Source organism: Myotis myotis, unplaced genomic scaffold (assembly GCF_014108235.1).
Source record: "Myotis myotis isolate mMyoMyo1 unplaced genomic scaffold, mMyoMyo1.p scaffold_m19_p_4, whole genome shotgun sequence".
Lineage (NCBI taxonomy): Eukaryota > Metazoa > Chordata > Mammalia > Chiroptera > Vespertilionidae > Myotis > Myotis myotis.
The window spans coordinates 16,568,011-16,583,643 of NW_023416346.1; the positions used below are offsets into that span (position 1 = coordinate 16,568,011).

The 15,633-nt window shown below is 40.8% G+C and overlaps 1 protein-coding gene across 1 annotated transcript in view; it reads right to left on the reverse strand.

Annotated features, from left to right (window-relative positions):
- Positions 1 to 15,633, reverse strand: part of AFF2 (AF4/FMR2 family member 2) — a 191,105-nt gene that overhangs the window by 115,825 nt on the left and 59,647 nt on the right. The gene's annotated exons all lie outside the window — the stretch shown is intronic.

Here is a 15,633-nt window from a genome sequence, read left to right on the forward strand (position 1 = left end):
ACTACCTTTCTATTCCCTCTGCACTATGGCAGTTCGGTGGTCACAAAATAGCTGGGCGAGAAATGGCTGGCCATTAACTTTTGATATATGACTGATATCTTCCTATAAGATTTGATCCAACAGAAGTAAGCTCATGATATGGCTAAGAAGTCTTTCTATACTAAGGAAAGATACGTGAAAATATGAATGGACTGAATTTTGTTGATGAAATAGCACCTTCAAGATTGTTGATCAAGCACACAGAGCCCTTTTTTTCTACAGGATTATTAATTCCAGTGCACCTCACTGTCTCCAAGTTTGAGCTACAGAGGGGAAGGTGCTTATTATCTTAAAATTCCAGTTAATCAACCTTCAAAGAGCATTTGGTGTTAATATTTTTATTTCATAAATACAATCTTAGACCTTGTCCCAGGCTTCAAGTGTGGGTTCTTTTTTGCTGGTCAAAAAGGACTTTATTCTCTCTCTCTCTCTCTCTCTCTCTCTCTCTCTCTCCTCTGAATATAGGTAGTCAATGACTATATGTTAATTTATACCTAAGTGATAAATGATTCCTATCATTTAGAGAATCAATTTCTGTGTCAGGGAAGGTGCTAATTATTTAATCAGGAGCATGCTATTGAAATCTATGAAGGAAGTGCTATTATTAGCCATATTTCCTAAATGTAAACACCAAGACTTAGAGAGAGTAAACAACTTGTTTATGATCACACAGCTAGGAAATCATGGAGGTAAACATGGAACCCATACTATCTTCACCTGTAACTTGAGAATATATAATGTTTTCCCAGAGGATATAACTTACAAAAGATGATGTATTAAATAAGTAAAATTAGCAGCAATATAAAAAAATCATAAAACAAATGAAGACATATTGATATAGTTGGATTAAACTGCTTGGCCAATCATAAAGTCTGCTATATTGGGTAAGTCATTTATTATCTCTGAACCTCATCTAGCCTTCTCATCTGTTAAATAGGATAATAATTAAACTTTTGCATGTGAAATGTTTTATGAAAACACAGGTTTTCATAGAGCATTATAACCTGATACAGGTTACAGTTATTTTAGACATCATTAATACTATTAACAAGTAATCACAAGTGAAGTCTTCATGAGACTTTGTTCTTCTCATTTTAATTCACCAAGCAATGCAAAGCCATGATGACTAGGGAACGGTCTCATGGAGTCTCAAAGCTGCATCCAGAAATGGGTTCACGGTATTCAGGCTACTCTCCTTTGGGTAGAACTAGCTTGTCCAGAACCTGAGTGCAAAGAGCTGAACTCAGCTCTTATTTTACTCTCCAATCAACCCTATATGATTTTTAAAAAATATATTTTATTGATTTTTTACAGAGAGGAAGGGAGAGGGATAGAGAGTTAGAAACATCGATGAGAGAGAAACATTGATCAGCTGCCTCCTGCATACCCCCCATTGGGGATGTGCCTGCAACCAAGGTACATGCCCTTGACTGGAATTGAACCCGGGACCCTTGAGTCTGCAGGCTGATGCTCTATACTATGAGCCAAACTGGTCAGGGCCAACCCTATATGATTTTAACATGGAAATTAAAGGTCCTCAACTGTACATTTCTGAAAATAGGCAGCCAATCTACATAGTAATTGATATTAAACACCCTTGGCCAACAAGCTTGGTATAAATTTGGTTGTTAATAAAGGACATTTTGATGCATATATTCAAGTCCCAATAAACCCAAGTCAAGGAAGTAACTAGGAAGGCAAACTATCATTAGTTATCTCTAGAGGTGTTAGACATTTTTTCATTCCATTCCTTCCCTGACTTATTAAGCTTTATTATTTAATATACATGTATTTGTTTGCATTCCCATCCATTGCTAATGGTGAACATTAGGGAAAGTGTAAAATTATGAAATATTTTGAATTTAATTTTTATAGCACCACCATTTAAACCCATTTCAATTAAGGTAGTCTCAGCAGAAAAATAGCAATCTCTTTTCATGATGTTATAATTACATAGACAAATTCATCACACACTAGATATCCTAAAATGTGAAAAAAATGCTCATATAAATGTAGGTCTGTGTGCATAATCTTAAAATACAACAACAGCAATCCTTTCTCCACTTTTCAATTAGACTAGAGGACCAGTGCATGATTAAATCATGCACAAGTAGGGTCCCGTAGGCCTAACTTGCCATCAGGGCCATGTCCTCTGCCCTACAAAGCCTCGCATGCTCCACGGATGCTGGCAGCCCACTACGCTCCAGAAGTCCTGCCCACCCATCAATGCACCTCCTGGTGAGACCAGTCTTTGGTCCTGACGCCATTATGGCATCACAATCACAGACTTTTTATGATATAGATGAAAACAGAACAAAGTAGATGTCCTGAGTGAGTTAGGATGTTTGCTCAGGATCTAGTAGTTCACAATACCAGTCTTTGTGTGAAAACTCTGTTTTCATTTTTACTATGACTTATAATTTCAATAGTATAAAGAAGTAATATATGTACAATATCATGTCATCTGTGAATAAGGACAGTTTTACTACTTCTTTTCCAATTTGGATGCCTTTTATTTCTTCTTCTTGTCTAATCGCAATGGCTAATACTTCCAGTACTATGTCATGATATTGTACATAAAAAAACCCTAAAGACTCCATCAAAAAACTATTAGACTTAATAAATGAATTCTGCAATGCAGCAGGATGCAAAATTAATGTCAATAAATCTATGGTAATTTCTATACACCAATAGTGAACTTACAGAAAGAGAGACTAAAAAAGCAATCCTATTTACCATCACACTAAAAAAATTAAGATACCTAGGAATAAAATTAACTAAAGAGGTAAAAGAACTCTACTCAGAAAACTACAGGACGTTGAAAAAAGAGATAGAGGAAGACATAAACAGATGGAATAACATACCATGTTCATAGATTGGTAGAATCAACATCATTAAAATGTCCATACTACCCTAAGCAATCTATAAATTCAACGCACTCCACATTAAAATACCAATGGAATATTTCACAGACCTAGAATGAACTATCCAAAATTCATCTGGAATAAAAAAAGACCCTAATAGCTGCAGCAATCCTGAGAAAGAAGAACAAAGTAGGTGGGATCTCAATACCAGATATAAAGCTGTATTACAAAGCCACTGTTCTCCAAACTGCCTGGAACTGGCACAAGAACAGACATATAGATCAATGGAATAGAATAGAGAACCCTGAAATCAACCCAAACCAATATGCTCAATTAATATTTGACAAAGGAGGCAAGAACATACAATGGAGTCAAGACAGTCTCTTCAATAAATGGTGTTGGGAAAATTGGACAGATACATGCAACAACAAAAAATGAAACTAGACCACCAACTTATACTATACACAAAAATAAACTCAAAATGGATAAAGGACTTAAATGTAAGATAGAAAACCATAAAAAATACTAGAGGAATCCAAAGGCAACAAAATCTCAGATGTATGCCAAAGCAATTTCTTCATTGATACAGCTCCTAGGGCATTGGAAACTAAAGATAAAATAAACAAATGGGACTACATCAAAATAAAAAGCTTCTGCACAGCAAAAGAAACCATCAAGAAAACAACAAGAAAGCCCACTGCATGGGAGAACATATTTGCCAATGTTATCACCAATAAGGGTTTAATCTCCAACATTTACAGGGAACTCATACAACTTAACAAAAGGAAGATAAACAATCCAATAAAAAAATGGGCAAAGGACCTAAATAGACACTTTTCTTTTCTTTTCTTTTTTTAACATATATTCTATTGATTTTCCACAGAGAAGAAGGGAGAGGGATAGAGATTTAGAAACATCAGTGAGAAAGAAAGATGGATCAGCCGCCTCCTACATGCCCCCCACTGGGGATGCGCCTGCAACCAAGGTACACGCCCTCGACCGGAATCGAACCTGGGACCCCTGAGTCCGCAGGCCAACGCTCCATCCACCGAGCCAAACCGGCTCGGCAATAGACACTTTTCAAAAGAGGACATTCAGAAAGCCTAGACATATGAAAACATGCTCAAAGTCACTAATCATCTGAGAGATGCAAATCAAAGCAACAATGAGGTACCATCTCACACCTGTCAGAATGGCTATCATCAACAAATCAACAAACTACAAGTGCTGGAGAGGATGCGAAGAAAAGGGAACACTTGTGCACTGCTGGTGGGAATGCAGACTGGTGCAGCCACTATGGAAGACAGTATGGAGTTTCCTCAAAAAGTTAAAAATGGACCTCTCATTTGACCCAGTGATCCCACTTCTAAGAATATATCCCGCCGAAACCGGTTTGGCTCAGTGGATAGAGCGTCGGCCTGCGGACTGAAAGGTCCCAGGTTCGATTCCGGTCAAGGGCATGTACCTGGGTTGCGGGCACATCCCCAGTAGGAGATGTGCAGGAGGCAGCTGATAGATGTTTCTCTCCCATCGATGTTTCTAACTCTCTATCTCTCTCTCCCTTCCTCTCTGTAAAAAATCAATAAAATATATTAAAAAAAAAAGACGTAATAAAAAAAAAAGAATATATCCCAAGAAACCAGAAACACCAATCAGAAAGGATATATATGCATGCCTATGTTCATAGTAGCACAATTTACCATAGCTAAGATTTGGAAACAGCCTAAGTTCCCATCAGCAGATGAGTGGATTAGAAAACTGTGGTACATCTACACAATGGAATACTATGTTGCTGTAAAAAAGAAGGCATTCTTACCATTTGCAACAGCATGGATGGAACTGGAGAGCATTATGCTAAGTGAAATAAGCCAGCAATGAAGGAAAAATACCACATGATCTCACTCATTCATGGATAATAAAGACCATTATAAACTGATGAACAAAAATAGATACAAAGGCAGAGCAGCATCAAACAGATTGTCAAACTACAGTGGGAATGGCGGGGGGGGGGGGTTGGGATGGGGATAAGAGATCAACCAAAAAGTTTGTATGCATGCATATAAGCATAACCAATGGACATAAGACACTGTGGGGGGGTAGGGGAGGCCAGGGGAAGATAAAGGAGGGAAAAAGGGAGACATATGTAATACTGTTTGTAATACTTTAAGCAATAAAACAAAATTTTTTTAAAAAGTAATATAGTCCAGAAAACTGTGTCAAAAAAAACAAGTCCCTGCACTGAAGAGATAATCCCATAAGAGCTTAATTAACAAAACTAGGGGCCAATGGGGTAAAATGAACAAAAAGAAATCTGTAGAGATATTGGAGAAGCTAGAGTTGTGCCCAGGGTCTTGTCTATGAATAAATCTCTTGGCCTCAAGCTGAACCTGGTGGCCTCAGAGGGCTTTTTCCACTGAGACATGCTAGGACACTATGAGGTGACAGGCCCCATGTGATTTTTAACCATAAACCTTGGCAATTCAGAATGGGATGCTTAGGTGATTTTGATGAGGAAAAATGGAGGGCTTAAAAGATTAGTACAGAAGTTTCTATGGAAATGAAGCCTTTAGTTGATGCAATATGGGTTTAAAAGTCAAGGCTCAAGAGCTAGACACACCTTAGTTTGAATACAGGAATTTTAATGAGTATGCTCTCTTGAACTAGATAATAAATCTCTTTGAATATTAATTTTCTCACATATTAAAATGGACAGTAGTAGCCACTTTAAATAATTTTTCAAAGGATTATAAAAAGTTTATATAAATTGCCTATCAGTAAATACAGGTAGATATTGTTTTCACCTTGGCTATTATTGCTATTGTTGTTATTATTATTACCTGAGAAATGCTGCTATAGATCTTGGAACAATTATTTTTAAAAAGCTCTGGCATTTACCCCCAAATTAGCAGGGCTATCAACTAGCAAACATTATCAGAAGCCCTTGACAAGATGAAGAGAGGTTCTGAGATCTGGTCTAAACCCATCATGGCTAATTTGGATTTCCTGAGATCCTCTCAGAGTAATTAAGATACCCTGGATATTTGAAAGCCTATTGCAAGAGAAAACACCCAGACAATTCCAAGTGAGATTTAAAAAAAAAAAAAAAAAAAAAAAAAGGATGCCAACCCTAGCTGGTTTGGCTCAGTGGATAGAACATTGTCCTGCGGACTGAAGGGTCCCCGGTTCAATTCTGTCCAAGGGCACATGCCCAGGTTGCAGGCTCAATCCCCAGTAGGGGACTTGCAGGAGGCAGCCAATCAATGATTCTCTGGCATCATTGATGTTTCTATCTCTATCTCTCTCCCTTTCCCTTCCTTTCTGAAATCAATTACAATTAAAAAAGAATGCCCTGATATCCTACTACATATAAATGTGGAACTACCTTCAGATCCAGAGAAATAGGCTAAGGGTGGCTCCCACTGGAAATTGTGCTTACCTTGAATACCTTGACGTTTGGCCAGCCACTCTTAGGAGGCAGTTCCAATACATAGTTGGTTCTAACCATTGTATATAAGGTTGATCTTTGGAAGCAATTAGTTGATCCAGAACCCTTGCTCAGAGCAACCTTTAAAACCATGAATGTGTACGTTGTAAGTCTACACAGTGCCTATTTGTGAATTACAAAATGATGCCCTTCCAGGCAGATATGTCATCAGTTGTACTATTTGATACTAGCTGGATTGCAGTTTCTAAGTATCTATGGAAATAGCTGCAATATGATACTCAGATGGACCTTAGCTCTTACAGTTGGAAGTGCCTATGTTATCTATTTCACTTTGTCACCCAGTGGAGATAGCTACAACATCCACACAATATGGCCATAAACCATTGTCTGATGGATAGCCGGCAAAACCTTTCTATCGTTCGGTAGCTTTAACTGTTAGAAAGTTCTGACAATTAGGAATTACCCTGTTCTTTTTTGTAGGTTCCATCTGGTAACCTAAGCCTTGTTTCTAAAGTCCACATTGGGAGAACGGAGTTGGAATGTTGTTGGAAATAGAATCAGTCCTGCTATCTCCATTGTTTAGGGGATGGGAAGGCTGTTTCACTCAGGTGTTAGGCTCTTAATAAAAATTAGGAACCATAGAGTCTGTCTCAATTATTCTGGGGTCTTCAGGGGACTAGTTTTAATTACCACTGTTTTCATAAGTATCCAGAGCTGTTGACAATCAGAGTAAGTTTTTATGGCTCCAAAAGAATAACACACCTGAGCTGGGCTGATCATTTCAGTCTGTGGGATACCTCAAGGCTTATGCCTTCTCATCAGGCAGTGTCTTACAGTGGGCCTTCTTCTAGAATGATAACTAAGCCCTACTGAATCCTTAAAGAGCACTTCCTCTTCATAAAGTAGGCTGGGAGGAATGAAACATGACTGGCTTAGAATTAATCAGGCAATTATATATTTTCCTACCTGATGCTTTGTATTCTCTGCAGCACTGAATCATTTGTTTATAGTAAGCAGGCAATGAGGAAGAGGTAGTGATATTTTTCAAAGCATTCATTCTGTTTCCCTGAGGTAAAGGTGTTCAGGCTTTTTTTCTCAGGAGAAGCTGCATTTAATTTTCTCAAGTTTTTAACTTAAAAAGTCTGATTCCATGACCACCCCCTGTGGCAGGGACAAATGGTATGAAGATCTAGACTATATTACATTGGAATAAATCTCCTAGATTTATCAGGTGGGGCCCTCTAGCTCAGTGCCACCCAGTAGGCCCACAGCCTGAATCTAAACTAGATTGTGTACCCTGCCATGGTAATGCAGACCAAAGAAGGAGGGTCTTCTGTAGCTGATGGACTTCTAGGGGTTTCAGGAAATGGGATTCTCTTAAGGTTACTCTGGTTCATCAGCAAGAGAACTGGGAGTTACTGAGCCAGCAGATGCCTGACAGAGCATGGATTCTGCCAAGCAACTCTCCATTGTCAGACTGGGTGGTGCCGTTTCAGACAAAGAAACAGAACCATAGAGCCCTACTGCTGCTTGGGCACTTAAGACTTGTCTCCCATTGCCCTTAGAGTCGGATCCAGGAGCATATTATCTGTAAACCGAGAGCTGGGTCACCATTAGGTTGAGGGCAAAACAAATCCTTCCTACAAGCAGCCTGCCCATTCTGTCTTAGTGAAGCCACAGAGGTTCAAGACTGGGGGACCAAGAGGTAAAAAATCTTGCATTTTAGCACCATCCACTGGAAAATAGTAGAAATACTTCTGCAGAGATAAATGCATAAGCAAAGGAGGACAGAAAATACCATGAAGAACCACAGTAATGAGGATGAGCAGAAAGAGAAAGAAAATTCCCAGAAAGCAAGCTGGAACAAATGGAAATATGTGCTATAAATGACAGTATTTCAAGATTGCAGTTCTGAAAATATTCAATGAGATGTGAGAAAATACCAACAGGCAATTCAGTGCACTTAGAAAACAAATCAAGGAACAAAAATACTTTATCAAAAAGCTTGAAACTTTATAAAAGAACCAATCAGAACTCCTGGAAAAGAAGCATGCAATTAAGGAGATTAAGAGTTAAGTACTGAGCATGGAAAACAGAACCAACCAGAAGGAGGAAAGAATCACTGATATAGAATATAGGAAATAAGACATGATGCAGAGGGAAGAAGAGAGAAAACTGAACATAAAAAAAAAAATAAAGAGCTCTACAAGATCTATCTGACTCAATCAGAAAAAGCAATTATTAGAATTATAGGCATTGCAAAGGAGGAAGAGAAGGAGCATGGAATAAAGTCTATTAAAACAAACAGTAGATGAGAACTTCTTTTATCTATGGAAAGAAGTAGATCTTTGAATCCAAGAAGCAAACGGAACACCGTTACCTCAATCCAAAGAGGCTCTCTCCATAGCACTTAATATTGAAGCTGCCAAAAATTAATGACAAAGAAAAAAATATCAAAGTAACCGGGGAAAAGAAGAAAGTGACCTACAAAGGAAAAATCATAAGCATTTCATCCAACTTTTCAGCAGAAACTCTACCAGCCAGAGGAGAGTGGAACCAAATATTCAAAGGTCTGAAATAGAAACATTACCAGCCACAAATAACATATTTAGAAATTTTATCCTTTAAATATGAAGGAGAAGTAAAGACTTTCCCAGACATACAGAAGCTATGGGATTTTATCACCAGAAAACCTCCACTGTAGGAAATACTCAAGGGAGTTCATTCTACCTGAAACATAAAACATAAGTTCACAACACTATGAGTAAGATCATAAAAAAAACTTACAGCACAAACAGGGATAATTTGTGGCAACAAAACCATAAAAGGGTATGGAGAAAGATCTGAGCTGGCAAAGAAAGATGAACATTAGATGCATTCAAAATAAAAAAAAAAAACTATGCTATATATGCAACTTTATTTTTATAAACCTAATGGTAACCACACACAAAAATCCCAAAACCAGGACATATAGCTTTAAAAAAAGAAGAAGAAACATGGGACATATGTATGGAATATCACCAAGCAAAGACAAAAGACAGAAACATAAAGGAAAATAATCAATTGAGGTAAAGAACTACCAGAAAACAAAAGATAAAATGACTGTAGGAAATCCTCATATATAAATTATTACCCTAAATGTAAATGGTCTGAATTCACCAATAAAGAGGCACAGAGTAGCAGAATGGATCAAAAAACAAAACCCAACCAAATGCTGCCTACAAGAGACACATCTTAGCTGCAAAAAGAAAGGTAGATTCAAAGTAAAAGGGTGGAAAATGATTCTTCAAGCCAATAACATCCACAGAAAAACAAGTGTAGTCATATCTGACAAAATAGATTTCAAGATAATAAAAGACAAAGATGGACACTTTATAATGATAAAGAAATACTATATAATGAAACATAACACTTCTTAATATATATGCACCCAACCCAAGGAGCACTGAAATATATAAAACAGCTACTCATAGGACTAAAGGGAGAAACAGATCAAAACACAATCATAGTTTGGGACCTTAATATTCCATTGACAGCTCTAGATAGATCAACCAAACAGAAAATACAGAGATATTGGCTTTAAATAATACAGTAGGCTAAATGGACATAATTGACATTTACAGAACCTTTCATCCCAGATCATCAGATTATAGATTCTTCTCCAGTGCAAGTAGAACATTCTCAAGGACAGACCATGCGTTGGATCACAAAACTAGAATCAACAAGTTCAAGAAGACTGAAATGATATCAAGCATATTCTCTTACCAAAACACCCTGAAAATTAGAAATCAACAGCAAAAAGGAAGTAAAGAAACCCACAAATACATGGAAATTAAACAACATACTACTAAAAAATGACTGGGTCAAAGGATAAATAAAAGATGAGATCAAGAGATATGTAGAGACAAATGATAATGACTGTCATACAACATATGAAAACCTCTGGGATGCAGCAAAAACAGTAATAAGAGGGAAATTTATATCAGTACAGGCCTATCTCAAGAAATAAGAGAAATCCCAAGTAAATAACATAACCTCACATCTTAAAGCACTAGAAAAAAAAAGAACAAAAGAAACCCCAAGTCAACAACACAAAGAGGTTGCCAACCAGATGAGAGATGATATTTGCAAACAGTAGCTTGGACAAGGATTTAATTTCCAAAATAAATAAAGAACTTGTAAAACACAACACCAAACAACCCAATCAAAAAGTGGTCATAGGATCTGAAAATACACTTCTCTCAAGAAGACTTGCAAACAGTCAATCCTATCTAATAATAGACAAACATGGTAATTAACCATACCTCCACTACACTTCCCATTGGCAAATCAGCAGTATATGCAAATTAATTGCCAACAAAGATATCGGCCAGCAGCCACACAGCTGAAGCGAACATGAGGCTTGGTTGCCCCGGTGATGGAGGAACCCAAGGTTCCCCACCTGCCACGGCCCAGCTCTGAGCTCCAGATGCAACAATGTTGCAATTATAGAAGCTAAACAAACCACAGATACCTGCTTTCAGCCAGCCAGCCTTAGAGCTGGAGCTGCAACACAGTTTCAATTACAGAAGGTAAATAAATCCCAGAATAAAAAAAGAAAAAAGGAGAGACTGGGAGCTTCAGTTGCAGGCTTGGCCTGCCTGAAAACAGCCCTCAGCCCCTCATCCAGACTGGCCAGGCACCCCAGTGGGGATGCCCACTGTAAAGGGGGTGTTGCCAGCCTGAAAAGAGCCATCAGCCCCTCATACAGGCTGGCCAGCCACCCTAGTTGGGACCCCCACCCTGAAGGGGGTGCAGGTAGCCTGAAAAGAGCCATCAGCCCCTCATCCAGGCTGGCCAGGCACCCCAGTGGGGACCCCCACCCTGAAGGGGGTGTGGGAAGCCTGAAAACAGCCATCAGCCCCTCATCCAGGCTGGCCAGGCACCCCAGTGGGGACCCCCACCCTAAAGGGGGTGCGGGAAGCCTGAAAACAGCCATCAGCTCCTCACTCAGGCTGGCCTGGCACCCAAGCGGGACCCTCACCCTGATCCAGGACACCATTCAGGGCAAACCAGCCAGTCCCCACCCCTGTACCAGGCCTCTATCCTATATAGTAAAAGGATAATACGCAAAAACTGATCCTAACAGCAGAAAGACTGGGAATGACTGGTCACTATGACACACACTGATCACCAGGGGCCAGGCGCTCAATGCAGGAGCTTCCCTCTGGTGGTCAGTGCGCTCTCACATGGGGGAGCTCTGCTCAGCCACAAGCCAGGCTGACAGATGCCAGTACAGCGGTGGTGGTGGGAGCCTCTCCTGCCTCCTCAGCAGTGCTAAGGATGTCCAACTGCAGCTTAGGTCTGCTCCCCGCTGGCAAGTAGACATGCCCCGAGGGCTGCCAGAGGAATGTCTGAGTGCCAGCTTAGGCCCAATCCCCTGGGGAGCAGGCTTCAGCCAGCAGATGGTCATCCCCCAAGGGGTCCCAGACTGTGAGAGGGCACAGGCCAGGCTGAGGAACGCCCCCCCCCCCCGAGTGCACAAATTTTTGTGCACCAGGCCTCTAGTCTATAATAAAAGCCTAATATGGTAATTAGACCACAGGACCTCCTGGACAAAGCCAGGGCTGTGAGGGACTAGAGGGAAGCCCAGGTCCTGGGTGCCAGAGGGAAGCTGGTGCCAGCAGCCAGGGGAAGGAAGGCCTACTCTTGCATGAATTTCATGCACTGGCCCTCTAGTAGATATACAAAAAGATGCTCAACCTCACTGGCATTTAGGGAAATGTAAATCAAAACTACAATGAGATACCACCTTACAGCTGTTAGAGTGGATATTATCAACAAGACAAACAATAACAAGTGTTGGGGAGATTGTGGAAAAAATGGAACCTTCATTCACTGCTGGTGGGAATGTGGACTGTTACAATCACTATGGAAAACAGTCTGGCAACTCCTCAAAAAATTAAGCAATCCCTCTCCTGGGTATATGCCCCCAAAGCTCTCCTGGGTATATATCCCAAAAACTTGAAATCATGTATTTGCAAAGATATGTGCAGCCCTATGTTCACTGCAGCATTATTTATGGTGGCCAAGACACAAAAGTGTCCCATGATAGAGGAGTGGATAAAGAATATGTGGTACAGAGGAGAAAATGGCGACCAACAGGAAGGTAGGGAGGGAGAGAGTGTGAGAGCGCAAGGAAGTGATAGAGGAGTGTGTGGATGTGTGTGGTGTGTGTGTATGAGCTAGGGACAGTTAGATTCTGCAGGTCTTCTAAGGGGCTGCTAAACCAGGCAGTCTTAGGCAGCGGAGTCCCGCTCCCTGCGCAGACACTCCTGGGCAGCCAGCACAGGCACGGAGACCACGCCATCTTGGGAAACAGAGCTGCTTGAGACTAGGATCCTGGCCTCAGCACCACCCAGTCTGATCTCAGACGCATACCAGGACCCTGCAGCCACTGGGGACAGAGACCAGTGACCACAGCTAGAGACCTGCGGACACCAAAAGTTCAGAAATCCCCGCGGCAGATCCATGAGTAACAGAGCCCATCCCCCCTTCCCGCAGGCTTGCTGGCAGCACCAGAGTAACTAACTGATAGACCCACCCCTTGCTGGGGCCTCAGCGCTCTAGGAACTTTAGCCTGGAAGTGTGCCAGCACCTTGGAACTGATCTCGCATAGGGCCGGGTTCAGGAGTCCTGGGCTGGGAGCAATTGCGTGAACACCGGGATCTGGTCCTGCTCGCACTGCCTGTTCCAGGAGCCCTGGGCTGGGAGCAAATGCACGAACCCCAGGAACTGATCCTACTCACATTGCCCGCTTCGGAGCCCTGGGCTGGGAGCAATCGCGCCAACACCGGTAATTTGTCCCACGTAGCACAGGCCCAGGGACCCCGATTCTCTGGGCAGGAGGCAGCACCAAGCACCAGTGACTTGACTGTGTTTCTTACCACCTGTGCCTGAGATCCTGATTCCCTATGCATTGATACTAAGAGCCAGTGACTCCAATTCCTGGTGCAAGGGCACACAGGGACCCTGATTCTCAAGGCAAAGTCCCGCAAAGCAACAGAGACACTGATACTGGATTCTTGGGGAACTCTGACTCCTGGCGCACGCTAGGGGGCTCTGGTTTTCAACACACTTCAGGGGGGTCTCTGTTCCAGCACGGTGGAGGCAGGGTCCCTGATTCTAAGGGCGTGTACGGGGCCACATTGAGCGCTGACAACACTGACTCTGAGCGAGCCTGGTTCCCACCAACCCAAAACAACCACACATCTTAGTGTCAGAGCTCTTCAGTGACACTAGGGTGGTGGGAGGCTCCCACTGCACATGGCCCAGGCCCACGCAACTCGACGTTTGAACCATCGGGAGATAATCAGAATGAAGAGACGACACAACACCCAGAGGAAAGACAATGAGGAGTCACCAAGAAAAGAAATTAATGAAGTTGAAGCATGCAACATGACAGAAAAAGAATTCAGAATAATGGTTGTACAATTCATTCACGGGATGGATGAGAAAATCAACAACCTATGCAAGAATCAGTAAGGAATGAAAAGTGATATAGCTACAATCAAAAACACCATGGAAAGTTTCAACAGCAGACTAGAAGAAGCAGAGGCCCGAATTAGTGAGTTAGAAGATAAGGCAGAGAAACAAGCTCAATCTGAACAGCAACTGGAGAAAAAAATTAAAAAGCAGGAGGAGAGCCTAAGGGAGCTTCGAGACAACATGAAACAAAGTAACATACGCATAATAGGCCTGCAAGAAGGACAAGAAGAGCAGCAAGGATTAGAAAATCTATTTGAAGAAATAATGTCAGAAAACTTCCCAGATATGGGGAAGAAAAAAGTTACACAAGTACAGAGAGTCCCAGGCAAGATGAACCCCAAAAGACCCACACCAAGACATGTCATAATAACGATGGCAAATGTACAAGACAGAGAGAGAATCTTAAAGGCTGCAAGAGAGAAACAGAGAGTTACCTACAAAGGATCCCCCATCAGATTATCAAATGGTTTCTCAACAGAAACACATCAGGCCAGAAAAGAATGGACAGAAATTTACAAAGTGATGCAAAGCAAAGGACTGAATCCAAGAATACTCTATCCAGCAAGGCTATCATTCAAAATTGAAGGGGAAATATGAAGCTTCACAGACAAAAAAAAAGGCTAAGGGAGTTTATCACCACCAAGCCAGCAATGCAAGAAATGCTAAAGGGACTGGTGTAAAAAGAAGAAATAAAAAGCCCAGAAAGAAAACAGCCACAAAAAAATAGAAATGGCTACAAACAAGTACCTTTCAATAATAACTTTAAACGTAAATGGACTAAATGGCCCAATCAAAAAACCTCGAGTGGCTGAATGGATAAAAAAACATGACCCATATATTTGCTGTCTACAAGAGACCCACCTTATTAGAAGGGACTCACACGGACTGAAAGTGAAGGGATGGAAAAATATCTTTCAGGCATATGGAAATGAAAAAAAAGCTGGGGTAGCAATACTTGTATTGGACAAAATAGACCTCAAAGTGAAGGCCATAACAAGAGATAAGGGAGGCCACTTCATAATACTAAAGGGATCAATACAACAAGAGGACATTACCCTGATAAACATATATGCAGCCAATGCAGAAGCACCCGCATACATAAGAAAACTCCTGTAAGATATCAGGAGGGAGATCGACAACAATACAATCATAGTAGGGGACTTTAATACACCACTGACATCACTGGATAAATCTGCTAGACAAAAACTCAGCAAAGAAACAGCAATCCTAAATGACTCACTAGATCAGATGGACTTAATTGACATCTTCAGAACACTTCATCCCAAAGCCACAAAATATACGTTCTTCTCAAGTGCTCATGGGACATCTTCAAAAATAGACCACATATTGGGTCGCAAAGTCTCCCCAAATTCAAGAAGATTGAAATCATACCAAGCATATTCTCAGACCACGATGGCATAATATTAGAAATAAACTACAATAAAAACAACTCAAAATACTCAAACATTTGGAATCTGAATAGCATGTTATTAAATATTGATTGGGTTACCAATGAGATCAAAGAAGAAATTAAAAACATCCTGGAAACTAATGACAATGAAAACACAACAATCCAAAACCTATGGGACACAATGAAAGCAGTCCTGAGAGGGAAGTTTATAGCTCTACAGGCCTATCTCAACAAACAAGAAAAAATGGTAGGCAATCATCTAAATCTACAGCTCAAAGAATTAGAAAGAGAGCAACAAGAAAAGCCCAGAGTGAGCAGAAAGAAGGAGATAATAAAGATTAGAGCAG